The sequence below is a fragment of the Apium graveolens genome, chromosome 4, assembly GCF_009905375.1.
Source record: "Apium graveolens cultivar Ventura chromosome 4, ASM990537v1, whole genome shotgun sequence".
NCBI lineage: Eukaryota > Viridiplantae > Streptophyta > Magnoliopsida > Apiales > Apiaceae > Apium > Apium graveolens.
The window spans coordinates 33,115,354-33,123,923 of record NC_133650.1 but is presented as its reverse complement, the minus strand read 5'-3'; the positions used below and the strand labels follow the sequence as shown (position 1 = coordinate 33,123,923).

Sequence of the window (8,570 nt, the reverse complement as noted above, 5' to 3'; positions counted from 1 at the left end):
ACATTTCTTGATAAATTCTGCAGTATCTCTGAACAAAAGCTTTAACTCCATCATCAATCTTTTTCAACAGAAGATCTTCTAACTTGATATTCAAATTCTTCTCATACTCTATTTTATCAGATAATTGATAGATAGCAACTCTCAGATTTCTGATTTGAGCTCTTTTGGTCATCATGTCTTCCAGTGACACGGAGCAAGGTTTTCTTCCATCAGGATTCATGGTTATATGCCTCTGAGTAAGAACATTTTCAATGACAGCTCCTCCTTTCTTTATATTAACTTCTTGCCCTTTGAAATTTATGTAAGTAGGAACATATGATCTAAAATAATATTGACTATCATCCAGTATCCTTCTTCTGATATTGTCAAGAATCATGTTTGACCATAACCTTGAAGTTTCATCTTCAAATCTTAGCAAATGGTGAATGTATTTCAATTCCTTTGCAGACATGATCATCAGTTCATCAAGTGAAAGAACTTGAATTTGATCATTATGCAATAAGAGTAAGATCTTCTATTTAGATTAAGAACCATCATGTTTGTCAAGAATAATCTTCACAGCTTCAAGTCTATCCAGATGATCAGTAGTCACTTCCTGACCAGGACTATCTGCAAGTGTGAAGTTCAACAACTTTAAATTGACAAGTTTAGCTTCATGATGTCCTATTCCAGCTCATGTAAATGGTTAAATCAACTTGAGATTCTTGCCTTGTATGAACCAATACTTCTTATCTCCCATGGTATTAGAACCAAGTAAACCATCCATCCTTATTCCTCTATGAGTAAAACTCAATTTGTCACCACAAATGAGATCAATAATTTTTCTCCATTTGTATTTGTTCTTGACCTTTGGAAATATTTGAGCTCTCCTTTCTGCTCTTTTATGTAACATCTTCATATCTGTACTTCTCCATATATTCCTCTCAAATCTTTTAAGCATATTCATGTATACTTGACCTGCTTTGTCAACAGGAAAATCTGATTGTTCCTTTCTGTGCCCTTTCTTCTCTGTCAAAAACCATTTTTCTTCCTTGAAATTTTTAGCGTTGACAGATTCAATATAAGAAGATAGAATCTGTAAATCCATACGAAATAGAATTTCTTCTTTTTCTATCAGGAATTGAATTTGGAGTAACAAGAACAACTTCTATATTTGATCCATGTGATCTATCCTTAGAGACATGAGTTGACTGTGTCTTTTGACTTTGAATTCTAGTTCCAGTTTGAACTTTCATAGCTTGAACTTTCATAGCATCAGAGGTCTCCTTCTCTTGTTTATCACCATTATCACCAGAATTTGTATTTCTCCTCAAAACTAATTCAGGTTGAAAATTTGCCTTGGGTACTATCTCCCCCCTTTTGACATTTAGACTTTGTAGAAGAGATAAAATAGCATCCAACTTGGAATTTGTAGCATTCTGACCAGCTTCCAAAGCTGTCAGCTTTTCGAATATGTGATCTTGTTTGGCTTCCAAGCTAAACATTTGCTTTATCAAACCCCTATGTTTGTTTGTACCTTAAATAGTCACAGAAAGATCAGTAATCTCTTCTCTAAGATTAAAATTATCTTGCTTAAGAGCGGAGATAGAAGAATGCAGTCCTTTGACTAAAACTGTTACGGATTTGATAGATGCTTTCATATCAGAATTTGAAACCAATTAAATAGCATGATCAACTAAAGTCTGAGAAGATTCTATAGAGATCTTCTCACTGGGTAATCTCCAAGAATGATTCCATTCATGAGCCCTATGAGAATGTAGAATAGTCGCATAACTAGATGATGAACCAAAAGTAAACAATTTAGATGCTTCAATACAGCTTTCAGAGCATCATCATCGGGATTATCATCATCAGAGTCATTAGAATCATCTTGATCACTAGAAGATTTCTCAGTATTATCAGAATCAACATCAGAATTATGAACTATACCTTTGAGCTTTAAATCAAGATTTGACTTAGAAGGCTTAGTTACCTGTGTAGATCTTGTTAGAAAAGAACCATGAGTACCTAAATCTCTATATTCTTTTAAAGTGATCTCATCACTTCTCACACCACTCATCTCATGAATTTTAATAGTCAGAGCTTCCTCACAAGGATTAACTAAATCCTGACTCTCATCTACCTCTCCTTTTTCCAGGTAAGGATCATGCCTCTCTTGAATTCTGTTTTTCACTAAATCTTTTCTCTCATTATCACATGAAAGGATCAGATAAGTTTGTCCTATAAAAATAAAAAATTGCTGAGAAGACTTGTCTGTGATCATATGAATTGAGGTATTCCTTTGTAAAGGTCTAATCATAGTCATGTCATCAGATAAAATAGAGTGTAAATGATTTGTACCTTGAGTAGAATAAACCATTGGTATAGCCTTGAGTGGTTGTACTGAGATGGCTTCAATCTTATCTTGAGAAGTGATCAGTACATCTAGATTTGTAGAATCAGGAATAGCGTCATCAAGAATTGTCCTTTTGTCAAGAATGTGTTGCTTGTCAGGAATCGACCCCATATTAGGATTTGATACTAAGTCTGCAACAGTACTTTGAACTTTTGGTTCTTGTGTGACTTGAGGTGTAGAAGTTTCTTCATTCCTTTGAACTAAAGGTTCTTGTGTGCTTTCATCAAAGATAGGATCATTGGTAACAGCATCCAAACCAACAATATGCTTTTGATGAGCTTCCATGTCTTGTACTGTCTTCAGAATGTCATCAGCCACAGAAATATGACTTCCTTGAGCAATGTCAGGAATAGTCAGATGTGATGTTATGCTTGCACCTACACTTTGAGCAAGCGGTTCTTTGTGTAGTTGGGGCATTAACAGGTGCATCTTTACTTTGAGAAGATGGTTCTTGTGTATTGTACCCCTTCTGTGGTAATTGAAGTTTGATCTTCTTGCTTTGAGAAACCATTGAAGTCTGTGCTTTTCTCTTAATAGACTTCTACAGACCAACTTCCTTAGCAATTTTAACTATCTTGGCTGTGTGAGATTTAGTAATTGTCTGATCAGGAATTGTCACTATCTTGTTAGGAATTGCATGAGACCTGTCAGGTTTTGACAATGATCTATCAGGATTTGTAGATTCATGATCTAGAACAATATAAGCTAACACTGTAAGACCATCTGATTTCTTGTGAACTTTTTATGCTGCCTTTATCAGTCTCATCTTTTTAGGCTTAGCAGTTGCAAACAAACTTTGGTCTTCTTCTGCAGTAGCACTAGTAACCTCCACTGGTCTAACATGCTTCTTTAATACAATTGGATCATCACTGTCACTCTCGGTGTCTGATGATTCATCAACCAGCTTAACATCAACTCTAATTTTCCTTTTCTTCCTACATGCATTCTTCTTGATTTTTGATACTGATGAAACACTTTTCTTCCTTGCTCCACCTTTTTTCTCCAAAGATTTAGGTGAATGTAAAACAACCTTTAGACCTGATTGTCTCTGAGACACATCAGTCTTAGCTATTGTTAAGTGGCATTTATGTCCACTTAGAATGCTCTATAAAGGCTTAAATTGATGTTTTGTACTCAAGTTATTTGTGTTTTTGATGTGTTTTTGTAGTGTTTTGCATTTCAGGCATAAATCAAAGAATTAGGAGATTTAGCATTATTTTGGTGCTAAATTGGTGTTAAGAAGATGTCTCGGGAGTTTGCTCGTAGATCGCCAGCTCAAACCATGCAAGAAAATAAAAATCAGTATTTTTTCCAGAAGGTCAGCGCGCCCGCACTGTAGTAGCGCGCGGCCGCGCCGAGATGCAGATTTACAATGCGCCCGCGCTGGTGTAGCACGCGTCCGCGCCATGACGAGATGATAGAATTCTGTTTCTACTTGGATTCTGAGAGTTTGAAGCCCTGGTTGATTCTACAACATAAATAATAAAAACTTATGATCGTTTTTCATAACAAGACGTTCCGGAGCTTAAAGAGAAGGCCTAAGAAGACCGTATAGCACAATTCAACCAAGGCAAAGATGATCTAGTTTATTCTTGTGATTCTTTGTTTTAAGTTGTAATCTTGGATGCTAGTTTTCTTATTCATTGAACCTATACTCTTGTTTAATGTACTTGGTTTATTATATATTCAGTATAAAGACTACATTTATTATACCATGCTTTCATCGGAACCCACGTTGATGATGAGTCCGATTATGGGCTAATCGTTATCGTGGGATTCTAGCGGATTTACTTATGAATTTCTTTAGTTAATTTATTTCGATACCTTAGTGTGTGGTGATTGTATGATATCCTAGTATTGGTTGTGCTTATTCATCTTATGAGCGTCGCGAACTTATAAAGTAGCGTGCTAATCTCTAATGAAGCGAAAGTAAATTTAGGGGTTTAGAACTTGCCATGCTAGTAGAGGTTCTTGTATTTGATATACATAATTTGTAGGTAATTTTAACCATCTTACTTACCCTATATAATCATGATCGATAACTTGTGCGTTAAACCATTATGTTCTCAAATTCTATAGACATATAGGGTCTCAATATAATTGGTTTCTATACAGCTTCCATTTCTTTTGTGGATGTCTGGTAGTAGGGTATTCATACAACGAAAGTTGGCGTTTACTAGTTTCGTGTTATCTGATTAGTATCATCACCATTGCATGCTAAGGTTAAGAACAAAAAGTCTATTGAATGAAGTAGTAATGAAACTAGCATCCCATGTTTGTGTCATATAGTAATCAATCCTTTTACTCTCTTAGTTAATGTTCTTTAGTATAATCTCTTAATTAATTATAGTTATAAACAACCTCACTTTGTTAATCGGTATAGCATTGAATAATAACCATACCATTATTGCATAAGTACAATGATTGAAATTAACTTAAAAGGGTCTCTGTGGGAACAAACTAAAAATAATTCTATATTACTTGCGATCGCGTATACTTGCGTGAATATTAGCGCGTGTTTTCGTCCTAACAAGTTTTTGGTGCCGCTGCCGGGAACTCGGCGTTAATTTTTAGTTTATGTGTTTTTCATCAGTGGTCGTTAAAGTTCATTGAATAGGACATTGTTACTTACTTATTTCCTTATCGTGTTTCAGGTACTCTAGCGAGCGTGTATGCATACACGTTCTCGGTCTCGTAAGAGAACACTGGATCAAGCTGAGGAAGAAGTTGTAGTAGCTTTTGAAGAAGTTGAGGAGAAAGTTGAAGAAGAAGCTCTTCTTGCAATGGGAGAACCACAAGGGAATACGAAGGTTTTGATGGATTACTCTCAACCGAAGATTAATAATATTCAGTCTAGCATTGTCTGACTAGCCATCTCGACTAACACCTTTGAGATCAAGTTGAGCACGATTCAGATGATACATAATTTAGTTCAGTTTGGGGGTTCTCCGACAGAAGACCCCAACATGCACATCAGAGATTTCATCGAAATCTGCGACACTTTTAAGTTCAATGAAGTTTTTGAAGATGCTATTAAGTTGACACTTTTCCCATTCTCTCTACGGGATAAAGCTAAATGCTGGTTACATTCTCTATCACCAGGGTCTATCACCAAATGGGAGGATCTTGGTCAAAAGTTCCTAACTAACATCTTTCCTATGGAGAAGATTGCTGCAATCAGAAATGCACTTACTCAATTTGCTTAGCAATCTGGAGAATCTTTATGTGAGGCTTGGGATTGCTACAAAGAGATGCTTAGAAAGTGTCCTCACCATGGGATGCCTGACTGGATGATCATTAACTGCTTTTATAATGGATTGGGTGCTACTTCTAGACCCATGTTTGATGTAGCATCAGGAGGAGCCTTATGGGCTAAAAGCTACGATGAAGCATATGAATTGATTGAACTGATGGCTGCTAATGAGTACCAGAATCCTACTCAAAGACTACCTCAAGGCAAGGGAGCATAAATTCTGGAAGTGGATACAGCTACTGCTATAGCTGCTCAGCTTAAGGCTTTGATGATGAAGGTGGATTCTTTGGCTAATTACGGAGTTAATCAGATCACTAGTGTTTGTGAGCTTTGTGCTGGTGCACACGAGACTGATCAGTGTGCTATTTCTAGTGAATCGGCTCAGTTCGTGACCAACTTTCAAGGATCGCAGCAGCCTGTACCAGCCACCTATCATCCCTACAACCGCAATCATCCTAACTTCAGCTGGAGCAATACTCAGAATGCGGTTTAGGAGCCTTATCAACAGTATGCAGCAAAGCAATACAACCCTCCTGGTTTTCAGCAACTGCAATATGCACCAAGACAACAACTCCAGCTGCAACATTGTAATGAAAAATCTGAATTGGAGGAGTTGAGGCTCATGTGCAAGAGCTAAGCGGTTTCTATCAAGACCTTGGAGAATCAAATTGGGCAAATTTCCAATGCCTTGCTAAATCGTCAACCTGGTATACTCCCTAGTGACACTGAAGTGCCAGGAAAGATGGAAGCTAAGGAGCAGGTTAAGACAATTACACTGAGGTCTAGGAAGGTGGCAAATCCCAAAAAATCTCAAGTTCCGGAAGAAGAAGCTGTGGCTAAGGAAGAAGTGCAGAAGGAAGAAAAAGTGGAACCAAGGAAGACTACTATGGAACACACTCCTCCTGAGGTTAATATATGGAAGAAATAGATCTATCTTCCATCTCCTTTTCCTAAGTGGCTGCAGAAGAAAAAGCTGGATAAGCAGTTTGAGAAGTTTCTGGAGGTGTTCAAGAAACTTTATATCAATATACCTTTCGCTGAAGCTCTTGAACTAGTGCCTAGTTATGCAAAGTTTATGAAAGGTACTCTCTCTCAAAAAGTGAAGCTTGATGACTTACAGACAGTTTCTCTTACGGAGGAATGCAGTGATGTGCTGCAACTGAAGTTACCTCCGAAGCTTAAAGATCCTAGAAGCTTCACTATTCCTTGTACTATTGGAAAATTGTCATTTGACAAATGCTTATATGACTTGGAGCGAGCATCAATCTGATGCCCTTGTCAATCTTCAAGAAATTGGACTTACCTGATCCAAAGCCTACTTTTATGACCATGCAGTTGGCCGATCGTTCTATTACATATCCATGAGGCATTGTGGAAGATGTCTTCGTTAAGGTGGATAAACTCATCTTTCCTGCTGATTTTGTAATTCTTGATTTCGAGGAGGATAAGAAGATTCCCATAATCTTGGGAAGACCATTCTTGCCTACTGGCCGAACCTTGATTGATGTGCAGAAGGATGAGCTTACTATACGAGTGCTGGATCAGGATATGACGTTCAATGTTTTTAATGCCATGAAATTCTCAACTGAAAATGAGGAGTGCTTAAAAGTGGAGTTGGTCGATTCTGTGGTTACTTCAGAACTTGATCAAATGCTAAGGTCTGATGCCTTAGAGAAGTCCTTGCTGGGGAATTCAGATAGTGAAGATGATGAAGGTGATGAGCAGTTGCAGTATTTGAATGCTTCTCCTTGGAAGTGAAGGTTAGATATGCCGTTTGAATCTCTTGGATTGGAAGAGTTTGAGAATCAATCCATTGATTCCTAGTGATTCTGATTTCTGTTTTTGAAGCTCGAGTATCAGAATCGAAACTCTCATCATTCTCCTTCTTTTAGTACCATCATCTGCATAAAAAGTTAATCGAATTGAATTTCGATTTTTTTCTTATTATAATCTTGGGAATTTAGATTTTCAATTCTGATGTTTATTGATAGATTTTATGGTATAACAAGCTTCATTATGTTCAATAGAGTCGTTTAATATAAATATTATTGATGTTTTAATTCGGTTTATGCGGACTTCTGTTCTTGGATTTTTAAGTTTTAATTTTCAGTTTTTCGAACTATCCCTGGTTTGGCTGCTGATTTTGATGATAGGATTGGATTATTTGGATTGTAAGCGTTGTTTTCGTATATAGAACAGGGAATATGGTTGTGAAATCGATGGTGGTGATGTTTGTCGGCGTAGTCGCCGGATTTCAATTGATTCGATACTGTATTCCGAGTTCTAGTAATGGTTTGCGATTGTGATTGTTATTACTGAATTCCTGAGTAAAAAACGAGTCGTTTGGTACTGAAAACCCAATAAAATCGGGATGTTTTTGCCGTTGCCGGAGCCTGGCGGAAACTTTGCCGGTCACCGGTTTCTGCAAGGTTTTCCGGTCAGGGTTCTAGGGTTGTTGATAACCCGAATTTAACCCGACTTCGACCCGGTTCGTGACACGGGTTCAATCCAAAATCCCTTTTTCAGTTTACATAAATCTGTTTCTGAATTTCTTTTTAAAAATAATTCCAAATTTATTTTCATTTTTCTAAAAATTATTTATTTTAATTTTAAAAATTATTTACTTATTAGTTTAAATTTTAAAAAATTATTAACTTAATTATTTTAAATTTCAAAATTTATTTTCTTTTATTATTTTCAAAAATACATATTTGTTTTAATTATTTTTAATTTATTTTAATTGATTATTTATAGATTTAATTAATTGGTTAATTCATTTAATCAAATAATTTTATTTATAAATACTTAAATAAAATACAATTATTTATAATTAATTCAAATAGTTTCTAAAAATCACTTTTAAGCTTTTAAAAATTATATTTTGGTATTTAAAAATTAATTAATATTATTATTAATTGATTT

The 8,570-nt window shown here is 35.9% G+C and overlaps 1 non-coding gene across 1 annotated transcript; it reads right to left on the bottom strand.

The window, feature by feature from the left end:
• Positions 1-5,568: 5,568 nt before the first annotated feature.
• LOC141721916 (small nucleolar RNA R71) lies at positions 5,569-5,675 on the bottom strand. Its single transcript, XR_012574957.1, has one exon. It is a non-coding gene; the product is annotated as a small nucleolar RNA R71 (small nucleolar RNA).
• Between the last annotated feature and the right edge of the window lie 2,895 nt (positions 5,676-8,570).